The sequence below is a fragment of the Vulpes lagopus genome, chromosome 8 (assembly GCF_018345385.1).
Source record: "Vulpes lagopus strain Blue_001 chromosome 8, ASM1834538v1, whole genome shotgun sequence".
NCBI lineage: Eukaryota > Metazoa > Chordata > Mammalia > Carnivora > Canidae > Vulpes > Vulpes lagopus.
Window position 1 is genome coordinate 84,778,170 of NC_054831.1, and position 15,997 is coordinate 84,794,166.

Here is a 15,997-nt window from a genome sequence, read left to right on the forward strand (position 1 = left end):
GGGGGTCCTCACCAGCTCCCAGGCCAGTTTTGCCTCATTGTCCTTAGCCCCTTTTCCCCAGGTATGGCCTGGGTTTTCTGCTCTAATGCTATTTTTACCTGTACATTCATTTCATCTCTTGCTGGAGCTTTTTAAGGCTACGTTGATAGAAATAATGAGGAAATTGGTTAGGTGGGCATAAAGGGGACACTGCTTTGGGTAAATGGCATCTTGGGAATCAGAAGGTGCTTCTAGGACAGAGCCGGTCAGTCTCTAGGATTGGAGCCAGGACTGTGGGGTTTGGACCTCCCTGGGAGAGTGGGCTCACCTGGAGTGTCAGGAATCTGGCCTTAGAACATACCCTTCCAGACAGTCACTAGGCATGAGCTGTGCTGGAGGGGCCAGCTCCGGGCTCTGGCCATACCTACCCCCGCTGGTGTGGCGAGGTGCCTGCACAGACCTAGTGCCAGCTTTCCAGCGGTCACTGTGGTTTGCCTTAGTGGGGGAGAAATCGATATTCCGGTGATACTGTGGCTCTCCAGGGTTGTCCTAAAAAGAAGGACATGACACATTTAAACATTTTAAAACTAAAATGTTTCTAGTGCGGGATCCCTGGGTGGCGCAGCGGTTTAGCGCCTGCCTTTGGCCCAGGGCGCGATCCTGGAGACCCGGGATCGAATCCCACGTCGGGCTCCCGGTGCATGGAGCCTGCTTCTCCCTCTGCCTATGTCTCTGCCTCTCTCTCTCTCTGTGACTATCAAAATAAATAAAAATTAAAAAAAAAAAAAAAAGATAAAATGTTTCTAGTGCGAAGATGATCGGTGTCCACATCATTGAATGAAGGCATATCCCCACAGCTGCTACACTGGTGTGGTGACCCCAACCAGCATGACTGGGACAGTGGCTTTTCCCACATCCCAACTTAGGGCATCTCTGCCACCCCCCAGGCTGCTACTTCTGGGTTACACTCCCGTTCTCTCACAGAGAAACATGGCCTTGGTCTTAAGATAACTTTTTAAATTACAGAGATAGCTCTTCAACATAGAATGTAAATAATTTTGCTCTCCAGAGATAGTAGTTAATATTTTGGTAAAAATCTTTTGTTCTGTGTCCAGTTTTTTAAAAAATAATTTGTTTATTCATGAGAGACCCAAAGAAACAGAGGCATAGGCAGAGGGAGAAGCAGGCTCCCTGCAGGGAGCCCAATTTGGGACTTCAGGATCACGCCCTGAGCTGAAGGCAGACGCTCAACCACTGAGCCACCCAGGCATCCCTTTGTGTCCAGTTTTTTATGAAGCATCCCTTGTTGAATTTCAACTAGTATGTTAGTCTCTGTTCAAGGAATATATTTGCAGCAACTTTAATACTACATGAAAGTGTTGTTGGGTCTGTTGTTGTTGTTTTTTTTTCCCTCCATTTTCAGTTCCTCAAATCCTGTATATCCTTAGCTGCATCTCCGCCCTCTAGGCTACACAGGTGTTCAGGAGTGGTGATCATTTGTCACTGAAGGCTCCATTTTAAATATTTTATTTATTTATTTATTTGAGAGAGGAAACAAACAAGCAAGGGGAGGAACAGAGGGAGAATAATAAGCAGACTCCATGCTGAGTATGGAACCTGATGTGGGGCTTGATCCCAGGACCCTGAAATCACTACCTGCACTGAAATCAAGAGTTGGATACACATCTGACTGAGCCACCCAGGCACCCCCGATGGCTCTGTTTTAGATGTCAGTGCCTCTGTTGACTTCATGCAGGAGTGTCCCTTCAGCGCATAGTATTGTTTTGAAAGAGCTCAGTACAGGGTAAAACTCTAACATAGGTTGCTTTTCCTTTTTACCTTTTATTTAGTTCTTTGAATAACAGCAATGATAATAGCTACAGTTTGTTGCCTGTTTTTACTTTGTGCCTGGCACTGTGCTAACCGGTTTTCAAGGAATTGATCATATAATCTTCATAACAATCCCAAGACATGGGTTATTTTATTGTTCCAGTTTTCATGTTAGGAAACTGAGCCACAGATAGGTTAAGGGCATTACATCTTACTTAAATGGGCTGGATGTAGCAAGCATAACCCCTGAATTTGGTAAATCTGTATCTGGAGGAGCTGGCCCTTTTGAAGTACAGGAGTGAAGAGGACTCTGTTCTTACTCTGTGAGCTGAGCCAGCAGTTGGGTAGGGGCTGAGGAACCCACAGAGACAGACCAATGAATGGATCCTGACACTATTTATAGCCTGCCCTAGTCTTTTGTTCCAGACTTGCCTGGCTCCCCTCCTTCAGGAAACATTGATTTTCCTATCGACTCTTCTAGAAAGCCTTATCAGCTTGCAGCAGGAAGCTTGCTGCTGTAGCTGTCAGGTTGCCGCTCTTTTGGTTTTGAGAATACTGTTCCCTGCCTTTTCCCATTGCTGGGCTCGGTGGCTTTTTCCTCATTTGATCAAAAGTGGCACACTTTCTGTAGATGTCCTTAGAATTTAAAGGCTGTCTGTAGCTGAAGAAGCACATAGAGCCCTCTACCCACTGTACCCCTGCCCTGCCCACTGTCCTTCTGGGATGTTCTTGGAGGCAGGGTGTTATGCGGAGAGCTTTTTCCTTGGGGTCCCAAGCATCTGACCCCTTTCCCTGATTAAAGGCCATAAATTGGGAGTAGCCTGGGAAAGATTTCAGTTTCCTTAGGGAAAAATCATCATTAGACTTTTTTTTTTGGTTCCCTCTGAGCTTTTCCCACTTATCCATGAAATGACTCCCTTTGGTAGCCTGGGATACTTTGTAGCCTGATGGATTTTAGAGAAAGTCAAGATTTGACTCTTCTTAATGGGTAAAAAATGGATTTTTGCTTTTGGGTGGGGTGTGTTTCATGGGTAGCTTTATAAAGGATCAGTATCCACCACCACCCCCACCCCCCATCCAAGTTCCCTTGGGCAGCCACGGGTAATAACCACAATTCCTGGAGGCTGTGGACGGGATGCCCTGTGCCTGTAGATCCGAAGGAAAGGCTCCCAAGAGGCCTGTGTGGAGAAGGCATTTTCTGTGGGTTCCACCCTCCCTAGGTTAGCCGGCCTCTGGACCCTGAGCTCCCTTTACTCGCTTGACTCCCAGCATATCCTCCTGGTCAGCTTGGTCCCCTCTGGGATAAACTGCCTGCTTCCCATACCAAGGACTGCTCTCAGCTGTTGCAAGAAAGTTTAGGCCAAGTGAGGTCTCTTGAAGGGTTTGAGCTGACAGAGGAGGAAGTGGCTCCCTTCCTTAAGAGCTTAAAACTGATGAGTCTTCATATATTTTTTATAAGGATTTTATTTATTCATGAAAGACAAAGGCATAGGCAGAGGGAGAAGCAGGCTCCCTGCAGGGAGTCTGATGTGGAACTCAGTCCCATGACCCCGGGGTCATGACCTGAGCCAAAGGCAGACATTCAACCATTGAGCCACCCAGGCACTCCTTATATTTTTTTCTTAGTAATGCTTGCTGTTGCTTCAGAGAATAGCCAGCTAAGTCTATACCTGCAGCTTGCTTGGGTAGTGCCAAGGAGAAGTAGATGCTTCTTTTACCCCATTTCTGAGTCCCTTGTTTATTCCTCAGAAAGACTCTTGTATAAAGTGAAAACTGCCTATAGAATCTCTCTACCAGCTTTGTTAGGCCTCTGTTGCTTCCAGGTACTCACCAGTTAGGGAGCCCTACCTTCCCACCTTCAGATCCCTTGTCTTGGGAGGAATAATAGCAGCTGAGTACCCCTTTATACTAGGCCCTGGCCTGTGTGGATTAAGTCATTAAGTCCCTGAAGAACCCAATGAGGGAATAGGTGCTATTATTCATTCCATTTTGTAGGTGAGGAACCTGAGCGTGGGAGATGTGGTCACACGTTCCAGCTGGCACCCAGAGTGGACACCAGGGTGTCCAACTCCAGGGCTCCCTCTCCTCCTCCCTCCAGGGTTCCTTGGTGAGCTACTAGGCCCAGGAGCAATCTCTTGATTCTGCTTGTGCTATGATCTGGGGAAGGGGAGCTCCTGTCCACAATGATGGCAGAGCTGCAAGAGAGTTGAGTGTGCTGGGCTTTCAGAGTTTGCTGAGATGCTCCTGTTCTCCACACTTGGTGGTGCTATAAATAAACACCCTGCTTTGGGCAGCTGAACACTGTTCAGTGGATGGGGAGCAGGTCGCATGCCTTCTGTCATTCTTGACACATTGGAGGCTCCCCACGTGGCTACTCCATCTCCATGGCTAAGCCCGCTTAGTTCCCTCACTTTGGGGTTTTCATAGTAAGGATTAGCCTGTCTTTTGGAAATGGAAATTTTCTGGCAATGCAGTGGTAGTTGATTGATCTGGTAGACTTTTTTTTTTTTTTTTTTTTTTTTTTAAGATTTTATTTATTCGTGAGAGACACAGAGGCAGAGACACAGGCAGAGGGAGAAGCAGGCTCCCTGTGGGGAGCCCGATGCAGGACTTGATCCCAGGACCCTGGAATCATGACCTAAGCTAAAGGCACATGCTCAACCACTGAGCCACCTGGGTGCCCCCATAGTAGACTTTTTTTGATCAGGCTGCAGTACCAAGCTAGCCAGAATTCCTCAGTTGACCACAGAAGGAAGCTGTTTCCCTGAACCCAGCCCTGTCTCCTGGCTAACAGAGTTCTAGTCACAGTCTTATCGACCAGGCCACCCACTCTGTCTTCCTTTCTCCACTGGGGAAATCTCTGGCATCACATTCACCAAACGTCACATCTCAGTGGGTGAGGACCTGCATTTGGGGGTGATGTTGGCATGTGGCAGGGTTACAGGACAGCAGGGATTGTTGTGGAGGACACAGTGGGACCAGGCACCCTATACATTTCTTCCCAAATCTATAAGCATGACCATTGTTGCTCATGGTGGGCAGGGAGCTAGGAAGGGTAGACAGTCCTTACAAGTGAAATCTGCCTTGAATCCCCTCCCCATGTTCATTGAAGATTTCCATCCCTGACCTCAGAACTCACCTTGTACTTAACCAGGGCTCTAAACTGAGGTGCATTCAGGTGAAAACACAACTCTTTATTATTGCAAAATTAAGCCTGACAGTAGGAGGAGGAAATAACCTGGGGTGTTTTGCATGAATGTATCTGTTAATCAGTAACACAAGAATCTAGTACACTTAGAAGCCAGGTATGGTCTATATACCTAAGATAAAGAACACACTTTGTATTCAGTAAAAACAATATGGCAATGTTTACATTGTTCCAAAATGCAGCAAGTCCTGTTTGAATGAGACTCCTGAGGCGGGCAGCTCAGTGTGAGTCAGACTAGAGTTGCTGATAACAGAAGAACCTGTACCTCTCTGTGCCTGGACACTAATTGGTAGAACCCAGCAGCTACCACCTTGGCGATATCTGCCCTTTGGGGCAAGTTTCAAAGAGCCAGCTCCCCTCCAAGTGAACTACCTCTCCATTTTTTTCCTGTAACCCAGTGCTTGAAAACCAGGAAAATAATATTTTTTTCTGATTTTGGGGATCCCTGGATGGCCAGCGGTTTAGCACCTGCCTTCTTTGGCCCAGGGTGTGATCCTAGAGTCCCGGGATCAAGTCCTGCATCGGGCTTCCTGCATGGAGCCTGCTTCTCCCTCTGCCTGTGCCTGCCTCACTCTCTGTCTCTGTCTCTCATGAATAAATGAATAAAATCTTTAAAAATAATAATAATTTTCTGATTTCTGTTTTAGCTTCCAAAATCATGACAGTGATTGTCTTATATTCAAGAGCCAGAGACATTGGGAGTTTGTGGTTTCTCATCTCTTGCTCTCTTCTTGCTTTGTTTCTCTGATTCCTTGGTTCTAAGCATCTTTCCTCCTGCTCAGTGGGGTATGAAATAACAGATAGTATGTTAACCACCTTCCTTGCATCCCCTCCTTGGGGAAGGGGGGGAAGGATAGTGAATCTTTCAGACCGACTCCCTGCTGAGGGAGGAGCTCTCACATGGGGGACGTGGGGCTTGATTCTACAACCCATGAGATTGTGACCTGAGCTGAAACCAAGAATTGGATGCTTAACTGACTGAGCCACCCATGAGTCCTATGTTTTGTTATCCATTCCTCCATTGATGGACACTTGGGCTGCTTCCACTTTTTGGCTGTGAATATGCTGCTATAACATGGGTGCACAAATACCTACTTGTTCAAGTTCATGCTTTCATTTCCTATGGGTAAGAGTTTTAAAGCACAAGGAGAATGATGTCTTTGAAGGTCAGTTTCTGATAAATACACCACCACCACCTCCCCCGCCAAGGGCAAGGCTTACAGACCAAAACTGAGCTTTACTCACTGTCTAATTTTAGACCCAGACTTAAGTACCACTGGTCACTTGTAACATCATGCTTCATTTTGATATTTGATAGGCTTTTACAGCGTGTTACAGTTCCACTTTTACGTATTACCTGTCATTGACTACACTTAGTTGGCCATTTCCTTGTGATTGTGGAGGCACTTCGTCACTTGGTAGTTGGCATTGGTGCTAGGCAGGACACCTTACTATAGCTGGCTTACTCTTGGGTACAGGCTCTTTCTGAGTTTGCCCCCCCCAGCCCAAGTTGGCCTTGTTCACAGATCTGGCTCCATCTTGGGACCTAAAACCCTGAACCCACTGACAACTGAGGCTGTTGAGGCTTCCTGTCTTCCCCCCTCCAGGGCAGCTTTGTGAGGCATAATATTCTCCCCCATGTCTGCTGGTTCTTATAATTTGTTTTCATTTCATCCAGTTCTTGGTACAGCCTTTAGCATTAATAGAATTATATGTGAAGTTTTTCCTCGGAAAGTACAATATTTTTCTGAAATACCTTGGCATTTGGCATTGCTATAGGAACTGGTTTTTTCTCTGCACCAGTTTAGACCTAGTCCCAGGACCCTTGACAACTGGTGAGCTTTTGATGGATCCAGCTGTCCTGTCCCAGGTCTACCTCCAGATGAGACTTCCTTTGTGCCCCTCTGCTCTTGGCAGACAGGCTCAGTTAGGAGGTAGAGATAGCTGGGTGTGAAATTCTTTTCTTGATGGTTATTCTCTTAATTTCTTACTAGACATTGTCCACGTTTGCAGATGAGCCAACTTACAGCTCTTCTGCATAAAGACGCTATGAATCACCAGTGCCTTGGAACTCTGAGCCCATGACAGGATGAGACCATGGGCTGTGCAGCCCTTATAAAATGGGGCCAGGACCCTGCGCCTGCCCACTGTGACCATCTGTGCTCGGCTGGAAGGTTTTTGGTGCTGTGTGTTAGCAGAAATGGCATGTTCCTCATCCCCATCCCCTCCTACCCCACACTGCCTTTCTGTGTGTCAGGCCCTGTGGGGGCAGTGCTGAGGGAAGGCCCATTCCCTGCACTTGAGGAACTCCGAGTCTAGGTAGGGCATTTAGAAATCCTGATGACAAACCAGCTATTTCTGAGATGATCCTGGGCTTGTTCTATTCCAGTGACATGAGGGAAATAGTACGATGGCTGGCGTACTGTGGGAAGGTCTCCTGTGCTTACTCCCAAGCTATTCAGGGCTCTCAGCAACACAGACTGCTGGGCACTTTCCCTGTCATCCAGAGCCTTGCCTAGGTCCCATCTCTGTTTCAGTTTGGTAGCACCGTTTGGTATTTCCAAGGCTGTTCTCGAATGACAGCAGTGATAGTGTGGTAGTAGCAGTTCAGTCAGAAAGATGCTTCCTGGGCTGGGTCAGGAAGGCCCCTCAGAGGAGATGCTTAGAACTCCAGGTGATGGGGACCGTGCACCTTGGTGATGCAGAGGTGAAGGATGACGATGAGAACATCTTTGCTCCTTTTCTCTTCTGCTGTTCTCAGGGCCAGCTGTTAGCTTCTCCTGTCTGGCACATGGCTCCAGGGCCCGGGAGGGGAGATCAAGCCATATCTTGTTGCCAATGCATTCTCATCTCTATGGGGCCTCATTACAGATACCACTATGAACCCTGCCTTTTCTGTAGGTGGGAACACTGAGCTTCTGAGAGGTAAAGGGAAGGGTTGAGTCAGGGGAGGCTGCCTTGGGGTCCAGACTGAGAAGGAAGGAATTAGAGTCTTGTGAACCTGGGGATGTTGAGAGAAGGCATCAGTACTTCCAAGTACTGTGGCTCTTGCTTTAGTGCCCTGATGGTCGCCTTGTCTGGGTTTGGTTTAGATGCTGGAGAGTGAGGGACCAAGTCTGCCAGAAAGCAGATCAGCTGCTTCTCAAAGAATCAGAAAGATAGGGATGGGGTGTGGAAGGAGAGCTGTTCACACAGTAACACAACTTCAAGTTATGTCGCTGGCCTAAACGTTGGGAGGGGCCTGGCTAGTGAATCAGGCAGCTATTTCTGGAGCTAAAGTGGAGAAGGGACGTTCTTCTGCCCTGGGCAGGCCAGCCAGTCTTTGGGCAGGGAGCGAAGGGGGAGGGTTGAGGGAGTATACAGATCCTGGAGGCTGGCTGGTATCTGTGCTCACAGGTGTCACTGTCTGCATGGGAAGGCTGCTGACTTGGCAGGTGCCTGAGAAACCCTCAGTGGGGTTTCCTGCTGGGATGGGTGGCCACAGAGCCCAGGCTGCCTGGGCTGTCAGTCGATGAGACGGGTTGTCACTAGGCATGGGCTGCACAGTCCAGGTACAAGTGTCTCTGGCCTGTGGATTATAGCCTCTGTGCTCTTTGTACCCATGCTGGTCTGGTCCTCCTTCTATCCCAGACTCAGCATAGCAGCCCCTTGTTCCCTGCCCCTGGAAGCTGCTCTGTCCCCAGCCCTGCCTAAGTTTCTCACACTCAGACCATGCCCCCCTGAGCCTGACTTTGGGCTATGATGCCATGTGGTTGGTTGAGCCAAAGAAGAAGGGATGGGGACTGTGTATGTATGTGTGTGGGTTGAGATGAGGGCAGGGCCCTGAGCTCCTGGCAGGTCCCGTACCGGCATTTTTATGTTCTTCCACCATGGGTCTGCTAGAAATGGGGCCTGGTGGCTCTGTTCCTTTGCCCCCTTCCCTCAGACTGGATTTGGCCATATCCTTCCCCTGGGCTGAACCTGCTGTGTCCTTCAGACAGTGAAGAGCCAGCTTACCTAAGTACAGCCTTTTGCTCCCAGGATGGCCTCTGACTCTGCCTCCCAGCCTCTTGCTCTTTCTGAGGCTTCTCCTCAGAGTCTGGGTGAGATCCCCCTTCCCTCTACTTATGTGGAGCTGTCTACAACAGGCTCACTCAGTCAGGGGAGGGGTCTGCCTTGCACGGTCATGGTCATTTGAAGAATGGTGAGGACCCAGGGAAAGTTGATAGAAAGCTTTACAGTGTACTAGGTGCTGTGCGAAGCATTTTACATACCTGGTCTCCTGATTTTCCCAGCAACCTGTGAAGTGTAGATTACCAATGTCCCTCTTATATTACAACATGGAAACTGAGGCTAAGAGAGGTTGTGCCCAAGGTTATGTGGCCAGTGTGTAGATGAGCCTATATTTAAATCCAATTTGATAATGTCTCATTAAAATCTCTGTTCTTGGGGATCCCTGGATGGCTCAGCGGTTTGGCGCCTGCCTTCGGCCCAGGGCTTAGTCCTGGAGTCCCTGGATCAAGTCCCACATCGGGCTCCCTGCATGGAGCCTGCTTTCCCTCTGCCTGTGTCTCTGCCTCTGTCTATCTGTCTCTGTCTCTCATGAATAAATAAATAAAATCTTAAAAAAAATAAAATCTGTTCTGAAATCCTAATTGTGGTGCCTCCCACTAAATTGGAATAGGGTGTTTTTGGGAATTGTGACCTGGATTGGAGTAACAGTGTCAGGGAGGATTCCTTCTCTGCTTCTCTCTGAACTTCTATCTCCAGGATCTGGTGAGAAACCTACTGCCTTACACACACGTGCGCACGTGTACTCACACACACACTCTCTCTCTCTCTCTCATTCTTCCTGCTGAACCTCAATTTCCTGGGAAGAGATCCTGTGGCAGCTGTAACAGGCAGCTGGGGAAATGGGGACAGAGCCTTTCTGAGAACACAGCTAGCACCCCCTGCGGGTTGGATCTTGTGTGTTGGAGGGTGAGGTGGAGAGTACATGGACTTCCTGCATGGGCTGGTCTGTGCTAGGTGGTCTCTGCCCACCCACCTCAGTAGTGAGCATTGCAGGGGCTTCGGCATAGCCCTCTGCTCTGTGAATGCAAGCCTAAGTGGGCACCTGCCTCCTCCCAGCAAACCTATCCTGACCGCACCCAGCTTTCTAGAGACCAGAGTTCTGTACCCACCAAATGCAGGCTTTGGTGTTTGAAACCCAGAGGAAATTCACCACAGAGTATCAGTACTTTCCTTTGGGTTATCAGTTGTTCCCTTGCTAGCCTTCACACTGTGCATGTGCCTAGAATCAGGTTCCCTGACTCATGAAGAGGAAGCACTGGGCTACCTCCCATGTAGCACTCCGGGGTCTCCTGAAAGGGACTGTGAGGCTGACTGAGTCACGACTGGGCTAGTCTGAGGAGCAGCCTTCCTCGCAGAGGCAGACCGGTCTGATCTCGGTCTTGAAAAAGCAAAGAAACTTGACTGTGAAGTACCTGGGGCCCTCAACAGGGTTGGGTAGCAGGGCTGCTGAAGATGGGAAGGTACAGACTCCTGGGATCCATGCACTCTGACTAGATAGTCCAGTGGCCATGGAGAAAGTGCTGGAAGAAGCAGGAGCCTAGATGTTTTGTGTCTTTTTAGAGATGGGGGAGGGGCAGAGGGAGAGGAAGAGAGAGGGAATCCTAAGCTGGCTGCTTGCCCAGCAATGGAACCCAACACAGGGCTCGATCCCATGACCCTGAGATCATGACCTGAGCAGAAATCAAGAGTCGGACACTTAACTGATTGAGTGATGTGGGTCCCCCAGCCTGGATGTTGTAAGCAAGCAGCAGTGTGATGGGCATTAAGTGCAGAATAGGAGGAGTGTGCTACACCAGAAGGCAGGAAACACGGGAGTGCTGCCTTCTGGCTGGTTTTGGGCAGACCACGTAGGCTTCTCTTGAGCAGTTGCCTCCTCTGTAAATGGCCCCCGGTGTTTTTTTGCCTGTGTAGGCGAAGGGCCGTACAGACCTCAATGACAAAGGTAAGAATGAGGCAGGTGGTGCCCAGGAGCAGCAGGCAGGTGCCTTGGCTGAGGTGCTGTGTGTCCCATGTCCGCGGAATCCAGGGCGGCAGTGGTAGAAGCGTGAGGGGCACGCTTCCAGGATGGAGGAGAGGACGAGCCCAGTGGCCTAATCGCTGGCCAGCGGTTTGCGGGCGCGGGGGCTGCTCTTGGGGTCTGGTGGGGAGGTGCTGAGGGCCCTGGCGGTGATGTGGCGGTGGCGTGAAGGAGGGGCTCTGCGGAAGAAGCAAGGAGAAAGAGCATGATGTTGGCCTTCAGGGTCGAGCAGAAAGCAGAGCCGGGGATGGTCGGGGACCTGAAGGTGGCCCTCAGAGGGCTGCAGGCCCCTCCGGGGTGTGCACGCACAGAGACGCATTGCTCCTTCTCACTCGGTACCTTCATTCCCTGGGCCTCACTTGGCACCCGGACCCACACTCACAGGGGAAGAACCAGAGAGGCTGGGGCTGGTTTGGTAGCTCCTGTGGTGCCACCCGCCGGTGTTGCCGCAGCAGGAGGGACCTTGGCAGCGGGTGCCATTTGGAGGGCCTCTGGTGCCTGAGCTCCTCAGAGGGGTGGGGAGCCAAGCTGGGAATCCACTGCGCTGGGTTTGCCCAGAGCTGCCCTGTGGGGGGTGTGTGATAGGTGGGGCCAGGTCAGGCCAGGGATGAACTGGGAGCACAGTCAGTGGAGCTGGCCCCGGGCGGGTGGGGGTGGTGTGTGTCTGTGACAGTGACATGGGGCAGGCTGCTGGGATGGAGGCCGGTGCCCCCAGGGAGCCCAGGTCGGCCACGGCCAGCTGCCCCAAGGACCCAGGGGCCAGCACCGTGGCAGAGGCTGGGAGGGTCCAATGTGTGCTGAGACTGGAGTGGCGCTGACTTCTGCCCCCGGGGGCCCCGGGAGCAACAGTCCAGGAGCAGCCTTCCTTGCGTGTGGCTTTGGGGTCAGACAGACCTGGATTGAGGAAGATGTAAAATGGGAAGTAAAAGCCTCTCCCTTGTACAGACCACACAGGCATGCCTGTACCTTGCGGCCTCATTGGCAACATGGAAGAACCAGCTAGGTCTTGTTAGTGGCTGTTCCATTTGGGCTGCACCGCTTCAGCCAGCTCTACAGGCTGCCGCTGGCACCGAAGTGGTTGGTTGCTTGGGGTCATTTGGTTCCGTGGTACTCACACATATCTGGACACTGAGACTATTGTTTTTGTAGGAAAAATCTTAAATGTGGATTTTGTGGTTAAAAATTGGATGTACCCCACCTGCCCCCTGTTCTTTTTTTTTTCTTTTAATTATTTGAGAGCAAACGCGTGCACGCTAGCTGGGGGAGGGGCGGGGACAGGAAGCCCAGAGGGGAGCTCAGTCCCAGGGCCCTGGGGTCACGCCCTGTGCAGGAGGTGGCAAGCCTCCCAGGCGCCCCCACCCTGTTCTCTTTTAAAGGGATTCCCCAGTTTACACTTGGGACAGTGTCTGAGACAGACTTGCTGAGGGCGACACAGCCATTGGTGAGGATTAAATGAGATATGCCGCCAAGCTTCCAGCCAGTGCGTGCCACACCCCACTGCAGGCGGGGCTTACTCCAAACTGGGTCACTTGGGTACAGGGTTGAGTTTCACTGTCAGCTTGGGGAAGAGGAGGTGATAGGACACAGTGGTCTGACAGCTGCTGAGCAGATGTCCCCTGCGTTCCTACATTTAAGAGATGTTCCATGAGTTCCTGATGTGTGCCAGACGCTGGAGCAGAGGTGGAACAACAACCCAGGCAGGCGTGGCTCCCGCTCTCTTGGGACTGACCTAACCCCCGCCCCCCCCCGGGACTGTGGGGACCAAGAGCCAGTCTTCCATGGTTTGTGCCCGCTGCTGCCCACCTAGGATGCTCCTGCCTTGATCCCCTCTGACTGGATCTCTCTCTCCCCTGCCCTCCTCCCCTTTCCCTCCCTTTCCCCTCCCCTTCCTTCCCCTGCCCTGCCCTCAGTGTACAGAGGGAACAAGAAAGGAAGACAGATGCTGGGTGTCAGGCAGCCCTTGCCGCGTGCTGGACTGCTCTCTGCTGTTGCTGCCTCCTGGACAACTTGGACTGAGCAGCTGGGACCAAGTGCTCCCTCCAGGCCCACTGCCTTCTGTTACTGCAATAAACAACTAGTGTTGTACCGTCCCATTTTTTTCTTTGTTTGAAAAATAATAATCTGCTGACGTTACCACCTATGAAAGGTGTGAAGTAGCATCTCGCTTTTTTAACATGCTGACTCAGCAATTCTGTATATTAGGCGTTGCTCACCACAATAAGTACAGTCACCATCTGTCACCTACATTAATGCAATATTCTTGATCGTGTTCCTTATGCTGTACTTTTCATCTCTGCCACTTATAATTGGAAGTTTATACCTCTCGACCCCTTTATTTCTTTCACTTATCTCCCCACTCACTTCCCCTTTGGCCAGCAGCACTTCTGTATTTAAGACACTGTTTTTTAATTCCACATATAAGTGAAATCATACAGTATTTATCTTTCTCTGACTTATTTCACTTAGCATAATCCATGTTGTCACAAATGACCAGGCTGTGGTCATTTTTTCTTATGACTCAGTAATGCTCCAGTGTGTGGTGTACACAAGTGCATGTGTCTTGGGGTGCCGCATCTTTATCCATTCATCTATGGAGGGACACTTGGGTTGCTCCCATATCTTGGCTTTTAATAGTGCTCCAATAAACACAAATTATTGTTTTTGTTTTCTTTGGATAAATACCCATTAGTAGAATTACTGGATTGTGTGGTGGTTCTATTGTTAATTTTCTGAGGAACCTCCATTCTTTTTTCCGGAGTGGTTGCACCAGTTTGCATTCCCACCAGCAGTGCACAAGGGTTCTGCTTTCTTCACATCCTTGCCAGCACTTATTTCTTGTCTTTTGGGATAATAGCCATTCTGACAGGTGTAAGGTGATAGCTCATTGTGGTTTTCATGAGTATTTCCCTGATAATTAGTGATGTTGAGCATCTTTTTATGTGTCCATTGACCATCTGTATATCTTAGGAAAAAGGTCTATTCTGAGGGCATCTTGGTGGCTTGGTTGGTTAAGCATCCAACTTCTTTTTTTTTCCTTTAAGACTTTATTTATTCATATGAGAGAGAGATCATATGTGCTTGCGAGTGCAAGTAGGGGGAGGGGCAAAGGGAGAGGGAAAAGGCTCCCCACTGAGCAGGAAGCCCAGCTGGGGCACCATCTCAGGATCCTGAGATCATGACCTGAGCCGAAGGCAGACACTTAACCAAGTGAGCCACCTAGGTACCCGATAAGTGTACAACTCTTGATTTCAGCTCAGCTTATCCTTGGGGTGGAGATTGAGCCCTGCATTGGCTTTATTTAGGACGGGTATGAAGGCTGTTGAAGGTTTTCTCTCTTCTTCCCTTCCTCTCCCCCCACCCTGGGACGTGGGCACTCAATCACGTGTACTCTCTCAAAAACAATAAAGAAAAAAGAAAAAAATGTGTATTCAGGCCCTCTGCCCATTTTTAATTGAGTACTTTGTGTTTTGGGTATTGACTTGTATGGGTTCTTTATATACTTTTGGTGTTACGCTCTTTTGGGATATATAATTTTCGAATATCTTCTCCCGTTCAGTAGGTTGCTTTGTTATCTTGTTGATAGTTTCCTTTGCTGTGCAAAAAGCATTTTATTTTAGTGTGACCCTAGTAGTTTAATTTTGTGTTTGTTTCTCTAGCCTCAGGAGACATAGCCAATAAAATGTCGTCAAGGCTGATGTCAAAGATTAATGCCTGGGTTTTCTTTTAGGAGTTCTATGGCTTTAGGTCTCACATTTAGGTCTTCAATCCATTTTGAGTATTTTTGTGTATAGTGTAGGGAAGTGGTGAGTTTCATTCCTTTGCATGTAGCTATTGAGCTTTTCCAGCACCTTTTATTGAAGAGGATGTCTTTTCTCCATTGTATATTCTTGCCTCCTTTGTCATAAGTAAATTGACCATATAAATGTGGGTTTATTTCTGGGCTCTATATTGTCCCCTTGATCTGGGTATCTCTTTATGTGCCAGTACCATACAGTTTTTTAAAAATCGACAATGTTAATTTCAAGTGTACAGTAGTGATTTTACAAATGTATACATTATGCTATGCTCACCACGATTGTAGCTACCATCTGTGACCATAACAACATTATTACAATACCATTGACTATATTCTCTGTGCTGTGCCTTTTATCCCTGTGACTTATATTGTAACTAGAAACCTGTATCTCCCACCTCCCTTCACCCATTTTGCCCTTGCCTGGAAGCAATTAGTTTTTTTCCTGTTATTTATAGATTTGTTTTGTTTTGTTTTTAGATTCCACATGTAAATGAGGCTATATGGTATTTGTCTATCTCTATCTGACATATTTCACTTAGTATAATACTCTAGATTCACCCATGTTGCACATGACAAGATCTCATCCTTTTTTATGACTGAATAATATTCCTGTGTGTGTGTGTGTGTGTGTTTTATCCATTCATCTATTGGTGGACACTTGGGTTACTTCCATATCTTGGCTATTATTAATTATGCTGCAATAGACATGGGGTGCATATATCTTCTCAAACTAGTGTTTTTGTTCTTTTTTTAGGTAAATACCCCATGGTAGAATTACTGGATTTTATGGTAATTTTTTTAATTTTCTGAGGAACCTCCATACTGTTTTTCACAGTGGCTGTACCAGTTTATGTTCCCACCAACAATGCACGAGGATTCCATTATTGCCACAGCCTTACCAACCTTTATTATTTCTTGTCTTTTTTTTTTCCTTTTGATTCTGACAGGTATGAAGTGCTATGTCATAGTGATTTGATTTGCATTTCCCCCATATTAGTGATACTGAGCATCTTTTCATGATCTTTTGTCCATCTGTATGTCTTCTTTGAAAAAATGTTCAGGTCCTCTGCCCATTTTTTAATCAGATTGTATTTTTGATATTGTTGTATTCTTT

At 48.5% G+C, this 15,997-nt stretch overlaps 1 protein-coding gene across 1 annotated transcript in view; it reads left to right on the forward strand.

Moving 5' to 3' along the window:
• LOC121497110 (collagen alpha-1(I) chain-like) overlaps positions 1 to 13,770 on the forward strand; it is a 43,677-nt gene extending 29,907 nt beyond the window's left edge. Inside the window, exon 3 of the mRNA XM_041766248.1 lies at positions 12,998 to 13,770. The gene's annotated coding sequence lies outside the window, so the exon portion shown is untranslated. The remainder of the gene's footprint in view (positions 1 to 12,997) is intronic.
• Positions 13,771 to 15,997: the final 2,227 nt, after the last annotated feature.